This window comes from Procambarus clarkii, chromosome 53 (assembly GCF_040958095.1).
Source record: "Procambarus clarkii isolate CNS0578487 chromosome 53, FALCON_Pclarkii_2.0, whole genome shotgun sequence".
Classification (NCBI taxonomy): domain Eukaryota; kingdom Metazoa; phylum Arthropoda; class Malacostraca; order Decapoda; family Cambaridae; genus Procambarus; species Procambarus clarkii.
The window spans coordinates 1845109-1866173 of NC_091202.1; positions in this window are offsets into that span (position 1 = coordinate 1845109).

Here is a 21065-nt window from a genome sequence, read left to right on the forward strand (position 1 = left end):
TGAGCCTCTGCATCCCTCTATTGAACTCCTGCATTCCTCTCATGAGCCTCTGCATCCCTCTCCAGAGCCTTTGCATCACTCTCTTAAGCCTCTGCATCCCTCTCTTGAGCCTCTGCATCAGTCTCAAGAGCCTCTGCATTCCTCTTTTGTGCCTCTGCATCCCTCTCTTGAGCCTCTGCATCCATCTCATGGGCCTCTACATCCCTCTCTTGAGCCTCTGCATCCTTCTCTTAAGCCTCTGCATCACTCTCTTAGGCCTCTGCATCACTCTCTTAAGCCTCTGAGTCACTCTCTTGAGCCTTTGCATCACTCTCTTGAGCCCCTGCATCCCTCTCTCAAGCCTCTGCATCACTCTCTTGAGCCTCTGCATCACCCTCTTAAGCCTCTGCATTACTCTCTTGAGACTCTGCATCACTCTCATCAGCCTCTTCAGCCCTCTCTTGAGCCTCTACAACACTCTCTTCAGCCTCTGCATCACTCTCTTAAGCCTCTGAATCCCTCTCTTGAGGCCTCTGCATAACTCTCTCGAGCCTCTGCATCCTTCTCTTGATCCTCTGCATCATTCTCTTGAGCCTCTACATCCTTCTCTTAAGCCTCCACATCATTCTCTTGAGCCCCTGCATCACTCTCTTGAGCCTGTGCATCACTCTCTTTAGCCTCTGCATCTCTCTCTTCAGCCTCTGCATCACTCTCTTGATCCTCTGCATCACTCTCTTGAGCCTCTGCATCACTTTCTTAAGCATCTGCATCCCTTTCATGAGCCTCTGCATCTCTCTCTTGAACTCCTCCATCCCTCTCATGAGCCTTTGCATCATTCTTTTGAGCCTTTGCATCACTTGCTTAAGCCTCTGCATCCCTCTCTTGAGCCTCTGCATCACTCTCAAGAGCCTCTGCATCCCTCTCTTGTGCCGCTGCAGCCCTGACTTGAGCCTCTGCATCCCTCTCTTGAGCCCCTGCATCCCTCTTTTGAGCCTCTGCATCCCTCTCTTGAGCCTCTACATCCCTCTCTTAAGCCTCTGCAACACTCTCTTAAGCCTCTGCTTACTCTCGTAAGCCTCGGAATCACTCTCTTGAACCTCTGCATCCTTCTCTTGAGCCTCTGAATCACTCTCTTGAGCCTCTGCAACCCTCTCTTAAGCCTCTGCATCCCTTTTTTGAATCTCTGCATCACTTTCTTAATCCTCTGCATCCCTATCTAGAGCCTCTGCGTCACTCTCTTGAACTCCTGCATCCCTCTCATGAGCCTCTGCATCACTCTCGTAAGCCTCGGAATCACTCTCTTGAGCCTCTGCATCCCTCTATTGAACTCATGCATTCCTCTCATGAGCCTCTACATCACTCTCAAGAGCCTCTGCATCCCTCTCTTGTGCCGCTGCAGCCCTGATTTGAGCCTCTGCATCCCTCTCTTGAGCCCCTGCATCCCTCTTTTGAGCCTCTGCATCCCACTCATGAGCCTCTACATCCCTCTCTTAAGCCTCTGCATCCCTCTCTTGAGCCTCTACATCACTCTCAAGAGCCTCTGCATCCCTCTCTTGTGCCGCTGCAGCCCTGACTTGAGCCTCTACATCCCTCTCTTGAGCCCCTGCATCCCTCTTTTGAGCCTCTGCATCCCTCTCTTGAGCCTCTACATCCCTCTCTTAAGCCTCTGCAACATTCTCTTAAGCCTCTGCTTACTCTCGTAAGCCTCTGAATCACTCTCTTGAACCTCTGCATCCCTCTCTTGAGCCTCTGAATCACTCTCTTGAGCCTCTGCATCCCTCTCTTAAGCCTCTGCATCCCTTTTTTGAGTCTCTGCATCACTTTCTTAAGCCTCTGCATCCCTTTCTTGAGCCTCTGCGTCACTCTCTTTAACTCCTGCATCCCTCTCATGAGCCTCTGCATCACTCTCCTTAGCCTCTGAATCACTCTCTTGAGCCTTTGTATTTCTCTCTTGAGCCCCTGCATCCCACTCTCAAGCCTCTGCATCACTCTCTTGAGCCTCTGCATCACCCTCTTAAGCCTCTGCATTGCTCTCCTGAGCCTCTGCATCCCTCTCCTAAGCCTCTGCCTCACTCTCTTAAGCCTCTGCATCACTCTCTTAAGCCTCTGAATCCCTCTCTTGATTCCTCTGCATAACTCTCTCAAGCCTCTGCATCACTCTCTTGATTCTCTGCATCACTCTCGTAAGCCTCTGAATCACTCTCTCGAGTCTCTGCAACACTCTCTTGATCCTCTGCATCACTCTCTTGAGCCTATGCATCACTCCCTTGAGCCTCTGCATCACTCTCTAGAGCCTCTGCCTCACTCTCTTCTTTCTCTGCATCACTCTCTCAAGCCTCTGCTTCCCTCTCTTGATCCTCTGCATCACTTTCTTGAGCCTAAGCATCCCCTCTCTTAAGCCTCTGCATCACTCCCTTGAGACTTTGCATCACTCTCTTGAGCCCCTGCATTCCTCTCTTAAGCCTCTGCAACACTCTCTTGAGCCTCTGCATCACTCTCTTGAGCCTTTGCATCACTCTCTTGAGCCTCTGCATCACCCTCTTAAGCCTCTGCATTAGTCTCTTGAGCCTCTGCATCACTCTCATCAGCCTCTTCAGCCCTCTCTTGAGCCTCTGCAACACTCTCTTCAGCCACTGCATCACTCTCTTAAGCCTCTGAATCCCTCTCTTGAGGCCTCTGCATAACTCTCTCGAGCCTCTGCATCACTCTCTTGAACCTCTGCATCACTCTCTTAAAATTCTGCATCCCTCTATTTATCCTCTGCCTCACTCTCTTAAGCCTCTGCATCATTCTCTTGAGCCTCTACATCCTTCTCTTAAGCCTCCACATCATTCTCTTGAGCCCCTGCATCACTCTTATGAGCCTGTGCATCACTCTCTTTAGCCTCTGCATCTCTCTCTTCAGCCTCTGCATCACTCTCTTGATCCTCTGCATCACTCTCTTGAGCCTCTGCATCACTTTCTTAAGCATCTGCATCCCTTTCATGAGCCTCTGCATCTCTCTCTTGAACTCCTCTATCCCTCTCATGAGCCTTTGCATCATTCTTTTGAGCCTTTGCATCACTTGCTTAAGCCTCTGAATCACTCTCTTGAGCCTTTGTATTTTTCTCTTGAGCCCCTGCATCCCACTCTCAAGCCTCTGCTTCACTCTCTTGAGCCTCTGCATCACCCTCTTAAGCCTCTGCATTACTCTCCTGAGCCTCTGCATCCCTCTCTTAAGCCTCTGCATCACTCTCTTAAACCTCTGCATTACTCTCGTAAGCCTCTCAATCACTCTCTTGAGCCTTTGTATTTCTCTCTTGATCCCCTGCATCCCACTCTCAAGCCTCTGCATCACTCTCTGGAGCCTCTGCATCACCCTCTTAAGCCTCTGCATTACTCTCTTCAGCCTCTGCATCCCTCTCCTAAGCCTCTGCCTCACTCTCTTAAGCCTCTGCATCACTCTCTTGAGCCTCTGCATCCCTCTCTTGAGCCTCTGAATCACTCTCTTGAGCCTCTGCATTCCTCTCTCAAGCCTCTGCAACACTCTCTTGAGCCTTTGCATCACTCTATTAAGCCTCTGCATCCCTCTCTTGAGCCTCTGCATCACTCTCAAGAGCCTCTGCATCCCTCTCTTGTGCCTCTGCATCCCTCACTTCAGCCTCTGCATCCCTTTCATGAGCCTCTACATCCCTCTCTTGGGCCTCTGCATCCCTCCCTTGAACCTCTGCATCCCTCTTTTAAGCCTTTGCATCAATCGCTTAAGCCTCTTCATCACTCTCTTAAGCCTCTGAATCACTCTCTTGAGCCTCTGCATCACTCTCTTGAGCCCCTGCATCCCTCTCTCAAGCCTCTGCATCACTCACTTGAGCCTCTGCATCACCCTCTTAAGCCTCTGCATTACTTTCTTGAGCCTCTGCATTCCTCTCTCAAGCCTCTGCCTCACTCTCTTAAGCCTCTGCATCACTCTCTTGAGCCTCTGCATCCCTCACTTGAGCCTCTGCATCACTCTCTTGAGCCTCTGCATCCCTCTCTTGAGCTTCTGCAACACTCTCTTCAGCGTCTGCATCACTCTCTTAAACCTCTGAATCCCTCTCTTGAGGCCTCTGCATAACTCTCTCGAGCCTCTGCATCACTCTCTTGATTCTCTGCATCACTCTCGTGAGCCTCTGAATAACTCTCTCGAGCCTCTGCATCACTCTCGTGATCCTCTGCATCACTCACTTGAGCCTCTGCATCTCTCTCTTCAGCCTCTGCATCACTCTCTTAAGCCTCTGCTTCCCTCTCTTGATCCTCTGCATCACTCTCTTGAGCCTCTGCATCACTCTCTTAAGCGTATGCATCACTCTCGTAAGCCTCTGAATCATTCTCTTAAGCCTCTGAATCACTCTCTTGACCCTCTGCATCACCCTCCGAAGCCTCTGCATTACTCTCTTGTGCCTCTGCATCCCTCTCCTAAGCCTCTGCCTCACTCTCTTAAGCCTCTGCATCACTCTCTTGAGCCTCTGTATCCCTCTTCTGAGCCTCTGCATCACTCTCTTCAGTCTCTTCATCCCTCTCTTGAGCCTCTTCAACACTCTTCAGCCTCTACATCACTCTCTTAAGCCACTGAATCCCTCTCTTGAGGCCTCTGCATCCCTCTCCTAAGCCTCTGCCTCACGCTCTTAAGCCTGTGCATCACTCTCTCGAGCCTCTGCATCCCTCTCTTGAGCCTCTGAATCACTCTCTTGAGCCTCTGCATCCCTCTCTTAAGCCTCTGCATCACTCTCTTGAGCCTTTGCATCACTCTCTTAAGCCTCTGCATCCCTCTCTTGAGCCTCTGTGTCACTCTCAAGAGCCTCTGCATCCCTCTCTTGTGCCTCTGCATCCTTCTCTTAAGCCTCTGCATCACTCTCTTAAGCCTCTGCATCACTCTCTTAAGCCTCTGAATCACTCTCTTGAGCCTCTGCATCACTCTCTAGAGCCTCTGCATCACTCTCATCAGCCTCTTCAGCCCTCTCTTGAGCCTCTGCAACACTCTCTTCAGCCTCTTTATAACTCTCTTAAGCCTCTGAATCCCTCTCTTGAGGCCTCTGCATAACTTTCTCGAGCCTCTGCATCACTCTCTTAAAATTCTGCATCCCTCTCTTGATCCTCTGCATCATTCTCTTGAGCCTCTGCATCATTCTCTTGAGCCTCTACATCCTTCTCTTAAGCCTCCACATCATTCTCTTGAGCCCCTGCATCACTCTCTTGATCCTCTGCATCACTCTCTTCAGCTTCTGCATCACTTTCTTAAGCATCTGCATCAATTTCATGAGCCTCTGCATCTCTCTCTTGAACTCCTCCATCCCTCTCATGAGCCTTTGCATCATTCTTTTGAGCCTTTGCATCACTCGCTTAAGCCTCTGCATCCCTCTCTTGAGCCTCTGCATCACTCTCAAGAGCCTCTGCATCCCTCTCTTGTGCCGCTGCAGCCCTCACTTGAGCCTCTGCATCCCTCTCTTGAGCTCCTGCATCCCTCTTTTGAGCCTCTGCATTCCTCTCTTGAGCCTCTACATCCCTCTCTTAAGCCTCTGCAACACTCTCTTAAGCCTCTGCATCACTCTCGTAAGCCTTTGAATCACTCTCTTGAACCTCTGCATCCCTCTCTTGAGCCTCTGAATCACTCTTTTGAGCCTCTGCATCCCTCTCTTAAGCCTCTGCATCACTCTCGTAAGCCTCTGAATCACTCTCCTGAGCCTCTGCATCACTCTCTTGAGCCTCTGCATCACTCTCTTGAGCCTCTGCATCCCTCTCTTAAGGCTCTGCATCACTCTCTTAAGCCTCTGAATCACTCTCTTGAGCCTTTGTATTTCTCTCATGAGCCCCTGCATCCCACTCTCAAGCCTCTGCATCACTCTCTTGAGCTTCTGCATCACCCTCTTAAGCCTCTGCATTACTCTCTTGAGCCTCTGCATCCCTCTCCTAAGCCTCTGCATCACTCTCTTCCCAGCAAACACAAATCATCTACACAACGTTCGCCTATCTCTTCCCATAGGTGTGGGAATGATTTGCATTGAGAATGGTGCAGGAGAGCCTTTGAGAAACTTTTACTCAAAAAATCCAAACACAAAGGTTTAATTATAAATTGTTTTTCTACAATTATTTTCTTCCAAATGTAAAACAAATAGTTTTTACATGTTTAAATATAAAATTTATGGTGTTTTTTTGTAAAATTCATTAATAAATTGTGAATGATATATATTGGCTGAGTGAAACCTTTAAAATCCATTTAGTTATAATATGAACAGAAAAAAGTAGTTTTCCAAATTTTCTAAAAATCGCTCTTTTTAACAATTTGACTCCTTATGCATTCCACTAAACACTAATATCATGTTTAAATATATAATTTATGTATTATTCCCTAAAATAATTTATATAAATTATAAAAGTTGCTGGAAAGTGGTGAGAAAGAATCTGAAAACGTTTTGTTGTCTTATATTGGCGTGTTCTTATTAACTAGAGTGAGTAAGAGTGAGCGAGAGTGGGTAAGAGTGAGTAAGAGTGACTGAAGGTGAGTGAGAGTGCCAGAGAGTGTGTAAGTGAGTAAGAGTGAGTATAAGTAGGAGTGACTGAGAGTGAGTAAGGGTGACAGAATGAGTAAGAGTGAGAGTAAAGTGATTGAGAGTAAGGGTGAGTATGAGAGTAAGAGTGATTGAGAGTTAGAGTGAGAGTAAGAGTGATTGAGAGTTAGTGAGAGTAAGAGTGATTGAGAGTAAGAGTGATTGAGAGTAAGAGTGATTGAGAGTAAGAGTGATTGAGATTAGGAGTGATTGGGAGTAAGAGTGATTGAGAGTAAGAGTGATTGGGAGTAAGAGTGATTGGGAGTAGGAGTTAGAGTGAGAGTAGGAGTAAGAATGAGAATAAGAGTGATTGAGAGTAAGAGTGATTGGGAGTAAGAGTGATTGAGAGTAAGAGTGATTGAGAGTAAGAGTGATTGGGAGTAAGAGTAAGAGTGAGAGTAAGAGTACATAAGAATGAGAATAAGAGTGATTGAGAGTAAGAGTGATTGGGAGTAAGAGTAAGAGTAAGAATGAGAGTAGGAGTGATTGAGAGTAGGAGTGATTGGGAGTAGGAGTGATTGGGAGTAAGAGTGATTGAGAGTAAGAGTAAATGAGAGTAAGAGTATGAGAGTAAGAGTGAGTATGATTGGGTAAGGGTGACAGAGTGAGTAAGAGTGACAGAGAGTAAGAGTGACAGAGAGTAAGAGTGACAGAGAGTAAGAGTGACAGAGAGTAAGAGTGACAGAGAGTAAGAGTGACAGAGTAAGAGTGACAGAGTAAGAGTGACAGAGAGTAAGAGTGACAGAGTAAGAGTGACAGTATGAGTGACAGAGAGTAAGAGTGACAGAGAGTAAGTGACAGAGAGTAAGAGTGACAGAGAGTAAGAGTGACAGAGTAAGAGTGACAGAGAGTAAGAGTGACAGAGTAAGAGTGACAGAGAGTAAGAGTGACAGAGTAAGAGTGACAGTGTAAGAGTGACAGTAAGAGTGACAGAGAGTAAGAGTGACAGAGAGTAAGAGTGACAGAGAGTAAGAGTGACAGTAAGAGTGACAGAGAGTAAGAGTGACAGAGTAAGAGTGAGTGTGATTATGAGAGAGTTAACAGTGTGAGGTGTGTGAGTGTAGCAGGCCAGGGAGGCAGGATGTGTGGTCACAGGCGAGGCCTAGGCCTCGTGATCTCTAATGTTGGTTTTTATATATATGTTGGATTTTTTGTCCTGTTTCAAATTATAATTATTTAGCAGGAATGTAATAAGATATTGCACAGTATTAATGTGACAATAATATATGCATTATTTCCTTGATAATCAAACTTGTTGTTCAAAGATAATATACAATCTTTGAAGGAAACATTTTGAGAGCGCGAGCTGGCAACACTGGGCTGGTGGGTGAGAGAGACATATGGTTAGTTGTTCTCAGACCTTCAGTGGTGAAGGGTGTGCCACCAGCCGCCACCCGCCACCAGCCGCCACCCGCCACCACCAGCCGCCGCCACCCACCACCAGCCGCCGCCACCCACCACCAGCCGCCGCCACCCACCACCAGCCGCCACCACCCGCCACCAGCCGCCATCCGCCACCAGCCGCCGCCACCACCCACCACCAGCCGCCACCCGCCACCACCAGCCGCCACCCGCCGCTACCCGCCACCCACCACCAGCCGCCACCCGCCACCCACCACCAGCCGCCACCCGCCGCCACCCACCACCCGCCGCCAACCGCCACCCACCACCAGCCGCCACCCACCACCAGCCGCCACCCGCCACCCGCCACCACCAGCCGCCACCCGCCACCACCCACCACCAGCCGCCACCCGCCACCACCCACCACCAGCCGCCACCCGCCACCAGCCGCCACCCGCCACCACCCACCACCAGCCGCCACCCGCCACCACCCACCACCAGCCGCCACCAGCCACCGCCACCCACCACCCGCCGCCACCCGCCGCCACCCACCACCAGCCGCCACCCGCCGCCACCCGCCACCACCCACCACCAGCCGCCACCCGCCGCCACCCGCCACCACCCACCACCAGCCACCGCCACCAGCCGCCACCCGCCGCCACCCGCCACCAGCCGCCACCCGCCGCCACCCGCCACCACCCACCACCTGCCGCCACCCGCCACCACCAGCCGCCACCCGCCACCACCCACCACCAGCCGCCACCCGCCACCGCCACCCACCACCGCCACTCACCACCCGCCGCCACCCGCCACCCACCACCCACCACCAGCCGCCACCAGCCAACGCCACCCACCACCGCCACTCACCACCCGCCGCCACCACCCACCACCAGCCGCCACCACCCACCACCAGCCGCCGCCCGCCACCAGCCACCCGCCGCCACCACCCACCACCCACCACCACCAGCCGCCGCCGCCACCACCACCCACCACCACCGCCGCCACCACCCATCACCGCCGCCGCCACCACCCATCACCGCCGCCGCCGCCACCACCCACCACAGCCGCCGCCGACACCACCGCCACCACCCACCACAGCCGCCACCACCACCCACCACCACCACCCACCACCACCACCCACCACCGCCGCCACCACCAGCCGCCACAAGCCGCCACCGCTTGCCACCAGCCGCCATCACCACCACCACCACCACCAGCCGCCATCACCGCCACCAGCCGCCACCAGCTGCCACCACCACCAGCCGCCACCACCACCACCACCAGCCGCCATCACCGCCACCAGCTGCCACCACCACCAGCCGCCACCACCCGCTATCAGCCGTCACCGCCCGTTGCCACAGTCGCCACCGCAAGCCGCCACCGCCAGCCGCCACCAGCCCCCCCCACCGCCGATCGTCACCACCCACCACAGCCGCCGCCGCCCGCCACCGCCCGCCACCACTCATCACAGACGCCGCCACCCGCCACCACCGCCAGACACAGCCGCCAGTGTCCGCCACCGCCGCCACTGTCCGCCACCGCCGCCACTGTCCGCCACCGCCGCCACTGTCCGCCAACGCCACCACTGTCCGCCCGCCGCCACCACTGTCCGCCCGCCGCCACCACTGTCCGCCCGCCGCCACCACTGTCCGCCCGCCGCCACCACTGTCCGCCCGCCGCCTCCACTGTCCGCCCGCCGCCTCCACTGTCCGCCCACCGCCTCCACTGTCCGCCCGCCGCCTCCACTGTCCGCCCGCCGCCGCCACTGTCCGCCCGCCGCCGCCACTGTCCGCCCGCCGCCGCCACTGTCCGCCCGCCGCCGCCACTGTCCGCCCGCCGCCGCCACTGTCTGCCCGCCGCCACTGTCCGCCCGCCGCCACTATCCGCCACCGCCGCCACTGTCCGCCCGCCGCCACTATCCGCCCGCCGCCACTATCCGCCACCGCCGCCACTGTCCGCCACAGCCGCCCGCCGCCACTATCCGCCACCGCCGCCACTGTCCGCCCGCCGCCGCCACTATCCGCCACCACCGCCACTGTCCGCCACAGCCCAGCAAACACAAATCATCTACACAACATTCGCCTATCTCTTCCCATAGGTGTGGGAATGATTTGCATTGAGAATGGTGCAGGAGAGCCTTTGAGAAACTTTTACTCAAAAAATCCAAACACAAAGGTTTAATTATAAATTGTTTTTCTACAATTATTTTCTTCCAAATGTAAAACAAATAGTTTTTACATGTTTAAATATAAAATTTATGGTGTTTTTTTGTAAAATTCATTAATAAATTGTGAATGATATATATTGGCTGAGTGAAACCTTTAAAATCCATTTAGTTATAATATGAACAGAAAAAAGTAGTTTTCCAAATTTTCTAAAAATCGCTCTTTTTAACACAATTTGACTCCTTATGCATTCCACTAAACACTAATATCATGTTTAAATATATAATTTATGTATTATTCCCTAAGATAATTTATATAAATTTTAAAAGTTGCTGGAAAGTGGTGAGAACGAATCTGAAAACGTTTTGTTGTCTTATATTGGCGTGTTCTTATTAACTAGAGTGAGTAAGAGTGAGCGAGAGTGGGTAAGAGTGAGTAAGAGTGAATGAAGGTGAGTGAGAGTGCCAGAGAGTGTGTAAGTGTGAGTAAGAGTGAGTATAAGTAAGAGTGACTGAGAGTGAGTAAGAGTGACAGAGTGAGTAAGAGTGAGAGTAAGAGTGACAGAATGAGTAAGAGTGAGAGTAAAGTGATTGAGAGTAAGGGTGAGTATGAGAGTAAGAGTGATTGAGAGTTAGAGTGAGAGTAAGAGTGATTGAGAGTTAGTGAGAGTAAGAGTGATTGAGAGTAAGAGTGATTGAGAGTAAGAGTGATTGAGAGTAAGAGTGATTGAGAGTAAGAGTGATTGGGAGTAAGAGTGATTGAGAGTAAGAGTGATTGGGAGTAAGAGTGATTGGGAGTAGGAGTTAGAGTGAGAGTAGGAGTAAGAATGAGAATAAGAGTGATTGAGAGTAAGAGTGAGTAAGAGTAAGAATGAGAGTAAGAGTGATTGAGAGTAAGAGTGATTGAGAGTAAGAGTGATTGAGAGTAAGAGTGATTGGGAGTAAGAGTGATTGGGAGTAAGAGTAAGAGTGAGAGTAAGAATGAGAATAAGAGTGATTGAGAGTAAGAGTGATTGGGAGTAAGAGTAAGAGTAAGAATGAGAGTAGGAGTGATTGAGAGTAGGAGTGATTGGGAGTAGGAGTGATTGGGAGTAAGAGTGATTGAGAGTAAGAGTAATTGAGAGTAAGAGTATGAGAGTAAGAGTGAGAGAGTGAGTATGAATGGGCAAGGGTGACTGAGAGTGAGTAAGAATGACAGAGTAAGAGTGACAGAGAGTAAGAGTGACAGAGTAAGAGTGACAGAGAGTAAGAGTGACAGAGTAAGAGTGACAGAGAGTAAGAGTGACAGAGTAAGAGTGACAGAGTAAGAGTGACAGAGTAAGAGTGACAGAGAGTAAGAGTGACAGAGTAAGAGTGACAGAGAGTAAGAGTGACAGAGAGTAAGAGTGACAGAGAGTAAGAGTGACAGAGAGTAAGAGTGACAGAGAGTAAGAGTGACAGAGAGTAAGAGTGACAGAGTAAGAGTGACAGAGAGTAAGAATGACAGAGTAAGAGTGACAGAGTAAGAGTGACAGAGAGTAAGAGTGACAGAGTAAGAGTGACAGAGTAAGAGTGACAGAGTAAGAGTGACAGAGTAAGAGTGACAGAGAGTAAGAGTGACAGAGAGTAAGAGTGACAGAGAGTAAGAGTGACAGAGAGTAAGAGTGACAGAGTAAGAGTGACAGAGTGTAAGAGTGACAGAGAGTAAGAGTGACAGAGAGTAAGAGTGACAGAGAGTAAGAGTGACAGAGTAAGAGTGACAGAGAGTAAGAGTGACAGAGTAAGAGTGACAGAGTAAGAGTGACAGAGAGTAAGAGTGACAGAGAGTAAGAGTGACAGAGAGTAAGAGTGACAGAGTAAGAGTGACAGAGTAAGAGTGACAGAGTAAGAGTGACAGAGAGTAAGAGTGACAGAGTAAGAGTGACAGAGTAAGAGTGACAGAGTAAGAGTGACAGAGAGTAGGAGTGACAGAGTGTAAGAGTGACAGTAAGAGTGACAGAGAGTAAGAGTGACAGAGAGTAAGAGTGACAGAGTAAGAGTGACAGAGAGTAGGAGTGACAGAGTGTAAGAGTGACAGTAAGAGTGACAGAGAGTAAGAGTGACAGAGTAAGAGTGACAGAGAGTAAGAGTGACAGAGTAAGAGTGACAGAGTAAGAGAGTGAGAGTGATTATGAGAGAGTTAACAGTGTGAGGTGTGTGAGTGTAGCAGGCCAGGGAGGCAGGATGTGTGGTCACAGGCGAGGCCTAGGCCTCGTGATCTCTAATGTTGGTTTTTATATATATGTGGGATTTTTTGTCCTGTTTCAAATTATAATTATTTAGCAGGAATGTAATAAGATATTGCACAGAATTAATGTGACAATAATATATGCATTATTTCCTTGATAATCAAACTTGTTGTTCAAAGATAATATACAATCTTTGAAGGAAACATTTTGAGAGCGCAAGCTGGCAACACTGTTCTGGTGAGAGAGACATATGGTTAGTTGTACTCAGACCTACAGTGGAGAAGGGTGTGTCCCAGCTGGCCGCCACCAGCCGCCACCCGCCGCCACCCGCCGCCACCCGCCGCCCACCACCAGCCGCCACCCGCCACCACCCACCACCAGCCGCCTCCCACCACCAGCCGCCACCCGCCACCACCCACCAGCCGCCACCCGCCGCCACCCACCATCAGCCGCCACCTGCCACCACCCACCACCAGCCGCCACCCGCCGCCACCCCCCGCCACCCACCACCAGCCGCCACCCGCCACCACCCACCACCAGCCGCCACCCGCCACCACCCACCACCAGCCGCCACCCGCCACCACCCACCACCAGCCGCCAGCCGCCACCAGCCACCGCCACCCACCACCGCCACTCACCACCCGCCGCCACCACCCACCACCAGCCGCCACCCGCCGCCACCCACCACCAGCCGCCGCCACCCACCACCAGCCGCCACCCGCCACCAGCCGCCACCCGCCACCACCCACCACCAGCCGCCACCCGCCACCACCCACCACCCGCCCAGCCACCGCCACCCACCACCGCCACCCGCCACCCACCACCAGCCGCCACCCGCCACCCGCCACCGCCACCCGCCACCGCCACCCGCCACCGCCACCCACCACCACCCGCCACCAGCCACCGCCACCCACCACCGCCACTCACCACCCGCCGCCACCACCCACCACCAGCCGCCACCTGCCACCCACCACCGCCACCCGCCGCCACCACCCACCACCACCACCCACCACCACCAGCCGCCGCCGCCACCACCACCCACCACCACCGCCGCCACCACCCATCACCGCCGCCGCCACCACCACCCACCACCACCGCCGCCGCCACCACCCATCACCGCCGCCGCCGCCACCACCCACCACAGCCGCCGCCGACTCCACCGCCACCACCCACCACAGCCGGCACCACCACCCACCACCACCACCCACCACCGCCGCCACCACAAGCCGCCACCGCCCGCCACCGCCCGCCACCGCCCGCCACCAGCCGCCATCACCACCACCACCACCACCAGCCGCCATCACCGCCACCAGCTGCCACCACCACCAGCCGCCACCACCACCAGCCGCCATCACCGCCACCAGCTGCCACCACCACCAGCCGCCATCACCGCCACCAGCTGCCACCACCACCAGCCGCCACCACCAGCCGCCACCACCGCCACCACCACCTGCCACCAGCCGCCACCACCGCCCGCTATCAGCAGTCACCGCCCGTTGCCACAGTCGCCACCGCAAGCCGCCACCGCCAGCCGCCACCAGCCCTCCCCACCGCCGATCGTCACCACCCACCACAGCCGCCGCCGCCCGCCACCGCCCGCCACCACCCACCACAGCCGCCACCACCCACCACCACCCGCCGCCGCCACCCACCACCACCAGCCGCCGCCGCCACCACCCACCACCACCGCCGCCACCACCCACCACCACCAGCCGCCGCCGCCACCACCACCAGCCGCCGCCGCCACCACCACCACCCACCACCACCGCCGCCACCACCAGCCGCCGCCGCCACCACCACCCACCACCACCGCCGCCACCACCCACCACCGCCAGCCGCCACCACCACCCACCACCACCGCCGCCACCACCCACCACCGCCAGCCGCCACCACTCATCACAGACCCCGCCACCGCCCGCCACCACCGCCAGACACAGCCGCCAGTGTCCGCCACCGCCGCCACTGTCCGCCACCGCCGCCACTGTCCGCCACCGCCGCCATTGTCCGCCACCGCCGTCACTGTCCGCCACCAGCGCCACTGTCCGCCACCGCCACCACTGTCCGCCCGCCGCCACCACTGTCCGCCCGCCGCCACCACTGTCCGCCCGCCGCCACCACTGTCCGCCCGCCGCCACCACTGTCCGCCCGCCGCCACCACTGTCCGCCCGCCGCCTCCACTGTCCGCCCGCCGCCTCCACTGTCCGCCCGCCGCCTCCACTGTCCGCCCGCCGCCTCCACTGTCCGCCCGCCGCCTCCACTGTCCGCCCGCCGCCGCCACTGTCCGCCCGCCGCCGCCACTGTCCGCCCGCCGCCGCCACTGTCCACCCGCCGCCGCCACTGTCCGCCCGCCGCCGCCACTGTCCGCCCGCCGCCGCCACTGTCCGCCCGCCGCCGCCACTGTCCGCCCGCCGCCGCCACTGTCCGCCCGCCGCCGCCACTGTCCGCCCGCCGCCACTGTCCACCACCGCCGCCACGGTCCGCCCGCCGCCACTATCCGCCACAGCCGCCACTGTCCGCCCGCCGCCACTGTCCTCCCGCCGCCACTGTCCGCCCGCCGCCGCCCTGTCCGCCCGCCGCCACTATCCGCCACCGCCGCCACTGTCCGCCCGCCGCCACTGTCCGCCCGCCGCCACTATCCGCCACCGACGCCACTGTCCGCCCGACGCCACTGTCCGCCCGCCGCCACTGTCCGCCCGCCGCCACTGTCCGCCCGCCGCCACTGTCCGCCACCGCCGCCACTGTCCGCCCGCCGCCACTGTCCGCCCGCCGCCACTATCCGCCACCGCCGCCACTGTCCGCCCGACGCCACTGTCCGCCTGCCGCCACTGTCCGCCCGCCGCCACTGTCCGCCCGCCGCCACTGTCCCCCCGCCGCCACTGTCCGCCACCGCCGCCACTGTCCGCCACCGCCGCCACTGTCCGCCCGCCGCCACTGTCCGCCACCGCCGCTACTGTCCGCCCGCCGCCACTGTCCGCCCGCCGCCGCCACTGTCCGCCCGCCGCCACTGTCCGCCCGCCGCCACTATCCGCCACCGCCGCCACTGTCCGCCACAGCCGCCACTCTCTGCCGTACAGCCTCCCCTCTCTCCGTTAGTAAATAATTATAATTGTTAGTAAATAATAAAAGAAATATAAATTATTAGATTTTTTTTACCCTTTAATTGGTTTTAATATTTAAATTGAAAATAATAATATAATATAAAATATAATTTAATTTCAAGAAATATAACTTTAAACACAAAGATGTAAAAAGGGTTCAGATTATTGGCTCAAACCTTTCATAAGAGATTCATATTGGTATATGAATGGATTATGAATGACTCATGTTAGGAGTGTAAAGTTGCCACAACATCTCAAATTAGTGTTAGATACATATGTCTTGGTTATAAGTTTTGGAAACCTATTTAAGTCCACACACAATATCGTATCTGATACGATAAAACAAACGTTTCCAATACTTTCAAATACTTTCCAGATATGTTGTGGCAACCTAAAATTGTTTGCTGGGAGCCGCCACTCTCCGCCGTACAGCCTCCCCTCTCTCCGTTAGTAAATAATTATAATTGCTAGTAAATAATAAAAGAAATATAAATTATTAGATTTTTTTTACCCTTAAATTGGTTTTAATATTTAAATTGAAAATAATAATATAATATAAAATATAATTTAATTTCAAGAAATTTAACTTTAAACACAAAGATGTGAAAAGGGTTCAGATTATTGGCTCAAACCTTTCATAAGAGATTCATATTGGTATATGAATGGATTATGAATGACTCATGTTAGGAGTGTAAAGTTGCCACAACATCTCAAATTAGTGTTAGATACATATGTCTTGGTTATAAGTTTTGGAAACCTATTTAAGTCCACACACAATATCGTATCTGATACGATAAAACAAACGTTTCCAATACTTTCAAATACTTTCCAGATATGTTGTGGCAACCTAAAATTGTTTGCTGGGTTAAGCCTCTGCATCACTATCTAGAGCCTCTGCATCCCTCTCTTGAGCCTCTGAATCACTCTCTTGAGCCTCTGCATCCCTCTCTTAAGCCTCTGCATCACTCTCTTGAGCCTCTGCATCACCCTCTTAAGCCTCTGCATTACTCTCCTGAGCCTCTGCATCCCTCTCTTAAGTCTCTGCATCACTCTCTTAAGCCTCTGCATTACTCTCGTAAGCCTCTGAATCACTCTCTTGAGCCTTTGTATTTCTCTCTTGAGCCCCTGCATCCCACTCTCAAGCCTCTGCATCACTCTCTGGAGCCTCTGCATCACCCTCTTCAGCCTCTGCATTACTCTCTTCAGCCTCTGCATCCCTCTCCTACGCCTCTGCCTCACTCTCTTAAGCCTCTGCGTCACTCTCCTGAGCCTCTGCATCCCTCTCTTGAGCCTCTGCAACACTCTTTTCAGCCTCAGCATCACTCTCTTAAGCCTCTGCATCACTCTCTTGAGCCTTTGCATCACTCTCTTAAGCCTCTGCATCCCTCTCTTGAGCCTCTGCGTCACTCTCTTGAGCCTCTGCATCCCTCTATTGAGCCTCTGAATCACTCTCTTGAGCCTCTGCATCCCTCTCTCAAGCCTCTGCATCACTCTCGTGAGCCTTTGCATCACTCTCTTAAGCCTCTGCATCCCTCTCTTGAGCCTCTACATCCCTCTCTTGGGCCTCTGCATCCCCCTCTTGAGCCTCTGCATCCCTCTTTTAAGCCTTTGCATCACTCGCTTAAGCCTCTGAATCACTCTCATGAGCCTCTGCATCACTCTCTTGAGCCCCTGCATCCCTCTCTCAAGCCTCTGCATCACTCACTTGAGCCTCTGCATCACCCTCTTAAGCCTCTGCATTACTCTCTTGAGCCTCTGCATTCCTCTCCCAAGCCTCTGCCTCACTCTCTTAAGCCTCTTCATCCCTCTCTTGAGCCTCTGCAACACTCTCTTCAGCGTCTGCATCACTCTCTTAAGCCTCTGAATCCCTCTCTTGAGGCCTCTGCATAACTCTCGAGCCTCTGCATCACTCTCTTGATTCTCTGCATCACTCTCGTGAGCCTCTGAATAACTCTCTCGAGCCTCTGCATCACTCTTGTGATCCTCTGCATCACTCACTTGAGCCTCTGCATCTCTCTCTTCAGCCTCTGCATCACTCTCTTAAGCCTCTGCTTCCCCCTCTTGATCCTCTGCATCACTCTCTTGAGCCTCTGCATCACTCTCTTAAGCCTCTGCATCACTCTCGTAAGCCTCTGAATCATTCTCTTAAGCCTCTGAATCACTCTCTTGACCCTATGCATCACCCTCCTAAGCCTCTCCATTACTCTCTTGTGCCTCTGCATCCCTCTCCTAAGCCTCTGCCTCACTCTCTTAAGCCTCTGCATCACTCTCTTGAGCCTCTGTATCCCTCTTCTGAGCCTCTGCATCACTCTCTTCAGTCTCTTCATCCCTCTCTTGAGCCTCTTCAACACTCTTCAGCCTCTACATCACTCTCTTAAGCCTCTGAATCCCTCTCTTGAAGCCTCTGCATAACTCTCTCGAGCCTCTGCATCACTCTCTTGATTCCCTGAATCACTCTTTTAAGCCTCTGAATCACTCTCTCGAGTCTCTGCATCACTCTCTTGATCCTCTGCATCACTCTCTTGAGCCTCTGCATCACTCTCTCAAGCCTCTGCTTCCCTCTCTTGAACCTTTGCATTACTTTCTTGAGCCCCTGCATCCCTCTCTCAAGCCTCTGCATCACTCTTTTGAGCCTCTGCATCACCCTCTTAAGCCTCTGCATCACTCACTTGAGCCTCGTCATCACTCTCTTCAGCCTCTGCATCACTCTCTTAAGCCTCTGCTTCCCTCTCGTGATCCTCTGCATCACTCTCGTGAGCCTCTGCATCACTCTCTTAAGCCTCTGCATCACTCTCGTAAGCCTCTGAATCACTCTCTTGAGCCTCTGTTTCACTCTCTTGAGCCCCTGCATCCCTCTCTTGAGCCTCTGCTTCAGCCTCTGCATCACCCTTTAAGCCTCTGCATCCCTCGTTTGAGCCTCTGCATCACTTTCTTAAGCCTTTGCATCACTCTCTTAAGCCTCTGCATCACTCTTGTAAGCCTCTGAATCACTCTCTTGAGCCTCTGCATCCCTCTCTTGAGCCTTTGCATCACTCTCTTAAGCCTCTGCATCCCTCTCTTGAGCCTCTGCGTCACTCTCAACAGCCTCTGCATCCCACTCTTGTGCCTCTGCTTCCCTCACTCTAGCCTCTGCATCCCTCTCTTGAGCCCCTGCATCCCTTTCTTGAGCCTCTGCATCCCTCTCATGAGCCTCTGCATCCCTCTCCTAAGCCTCTGCATCACTCTCTTAAGCCTCTGCATCACTCTCGTAAGCTTCTGAATCACTCTGTTGAGCCTCTGCATCACGTTCTTGAGCCTCTCCATCACTCTCTTGAGCCTCTGCATCTCTCTCTTGATCCTCTGCATCCCTCTCTTATGCCTCTGCATCATTCTCTTGAGCCCCTGCATCATTCTCTTGAGCCTCTGCATCCCTCTTTTAAGCCTCTGCATCATTCTTGTAAGCTTCTGAATCACTCTCTTGAGCCTCTGCATTCGTTTCTTAAGCCTCTGCATCATTCTCTTTAGCCTCTGCATCCCTCTCTTAAGCCTTTGCATCATTCTCTTCAGCCTATGTGTTCCTCTCTTGAGCCTCTGCATCCCTCTCTTAAGCCTCTACATCATTCTCTTGTGCCTCTGCATCACTCTCTTGAACCTCTCCATCATTCTCTTAAGCCTCTGCATCTCTCTCTTCAGCTTCTGCATCACTCTCTTCAGCCTCTGCATCACTCTCTTGAGCCTTTACATCCCTCTCTTGATCCTCTACATCCTTCTCTTAAGCCTCTGCATCACTCTCTGGAGCCTTTGTATCACTCTCTTGAGCCTCTGCATCCCTCTCTTAAGCCTTTGCAACACTCTTTTCAGCCTCTGCATCACTCTCTTAAGCCTCTGCATCCCTCTCTTTAGCCTCTGCATCCCTCTCTTAAGCCTCTGCAACACTCTCTTCAGTCTCTGCATCACTCTCAAGAGCCTTTGCATCACTCTCTTGAGCATCTTCATCCCTCTCTTAAGCCTCTGTAACACTCTCTTCAGCTTCTGCATCACTCTCTTAAGCCTCTGCGTCCCTGTTTTGAGCCTCTGCATCACTTTCTTAAGCCTCTGCATCCCTTTCTTGACCATCTGCATCACTCTTTTGAGCCTCTGCATCACCCTCATAAGCCTCTGCGTCACTCTCAAGAGCCTCTGCATCCCTCTCTTGTGCCTCTGCATCCCTCACTTGAGCCTCTGCTTCCCTCTCTTGAGCCCCTGCATCCCTCTCTTGAGCCTCTGCATCCCTCGCTTGAGCCTCTGTATCCCTCTCTTAAGCCTCTGCATCACTTTCTTAAGCCTCTGCATCACTCTCGTAAGCCTCTGAATCACTCTCTTGAGCCTCTGCATCCCTCTCTTGAACTCCTGCATCCCTCTCATGAGCCTCTGCATCCATCTCCTGAGCCTTTGCATCACTCTCTTAAGCCTCTGCATCCCTCTCTTGAGCCTCTGCGTCACTCTCAAGAGCCTCTGCATCCCTCTCTTGTGCCTCTGCATCCCCCACTTGAGCCTCTGCATCCATCTCTAGAGCCCCTGCATCCTTCTCCTGAGCCTCTGCATCCCTCGCTTCAGCCTCTGCATCAATCTCTTAAGCCTCTGCATCACTTTCTTAAGCCTTTGCATCACTCTCGTAAACCTCTGAATCACTCTCTTGAGCCTCTGCATCCCTCTCTTGAACTACTGCATCCCTCTCATGAGCCTCTGCATCCCTCTCTTGAGCCTTTGCATCACTCTTTTAAGCCTCTGAATCCCTCTCTTGAGCCTCTGCATCACTCTCAAGAGCCTCTGAATCCCTCTCTTGTGCCACTGCATCCCTCACTTGAGCCTCTGCATCCATCTCTTGAGCCTCTGCATCCCTCTCTTGGGCCTCTGCATCCCTCTCTTGAGCCTCTGCATCCCTCTCTTAGGCCTCTGCATCACTCTCTTAAGCCTCTGCATCATTCTCTTAAGCCTCTGAATCACTCTCTTGAGCCTCTGCATCACTCTCTTGAGCCCCTGCATCCCTTTCTCAAGCCTCTGAATCACTCTCTTGAGCCTCTGCATCACCCTTCTAAGCCACTGCATTACTCTCTTGTGCCTCTGCATCCCTCTCCTAAGCCTCTGCAACACTCTCTTCAGCCTCTGCATCACTCTCTTAAGCCTCTGCATCCCTCTCTTGAGCCTCTGCATCCCTCTCTTGAGCCTCTGCTTCCCTCTCTTAAGCCTCTGCATCCCTCTCTCGAGACTCTTCAACACTCTTCAGCCTCTACATCACTCTCTTAAACCTCTGAATCCCTCTCTTGAGGCCTCTGCATAACTCTCTCGAGCCTCTGCATCACTCTCCTGATTCTCTGCATCACTCTCGTGAGCCTCTGAATAACTCTCTTGAGCCTCCGCATCACTCTCGTGATCCTCTGCATCACTCACCTGAGCCTCTGCATCACTCTCTTAAGCCTCTGCATCAGTCTCGTAAGCCTCTGAATCATTCTCTTAAGCCTCTGAATCACTCTCTTGACCCTCTTCATCACCCTCCTAAGCCTCTGCATTACTCTCCTGTGCCTCTGCATCCCTCTCCTAAGCCTCTGCCTCACTCTCTTAAGCCTCTGCATCACTCTCTTGAGCCTCTGTATCCCTCTTCTGAGCCTCTGCATCACTCTCTTCAGTCTCTTCATCCCTCTCTTGAGCCTCTTCAACACTCTGCAGCCTCTACATCACTCTTTTAAGCCTCTGAA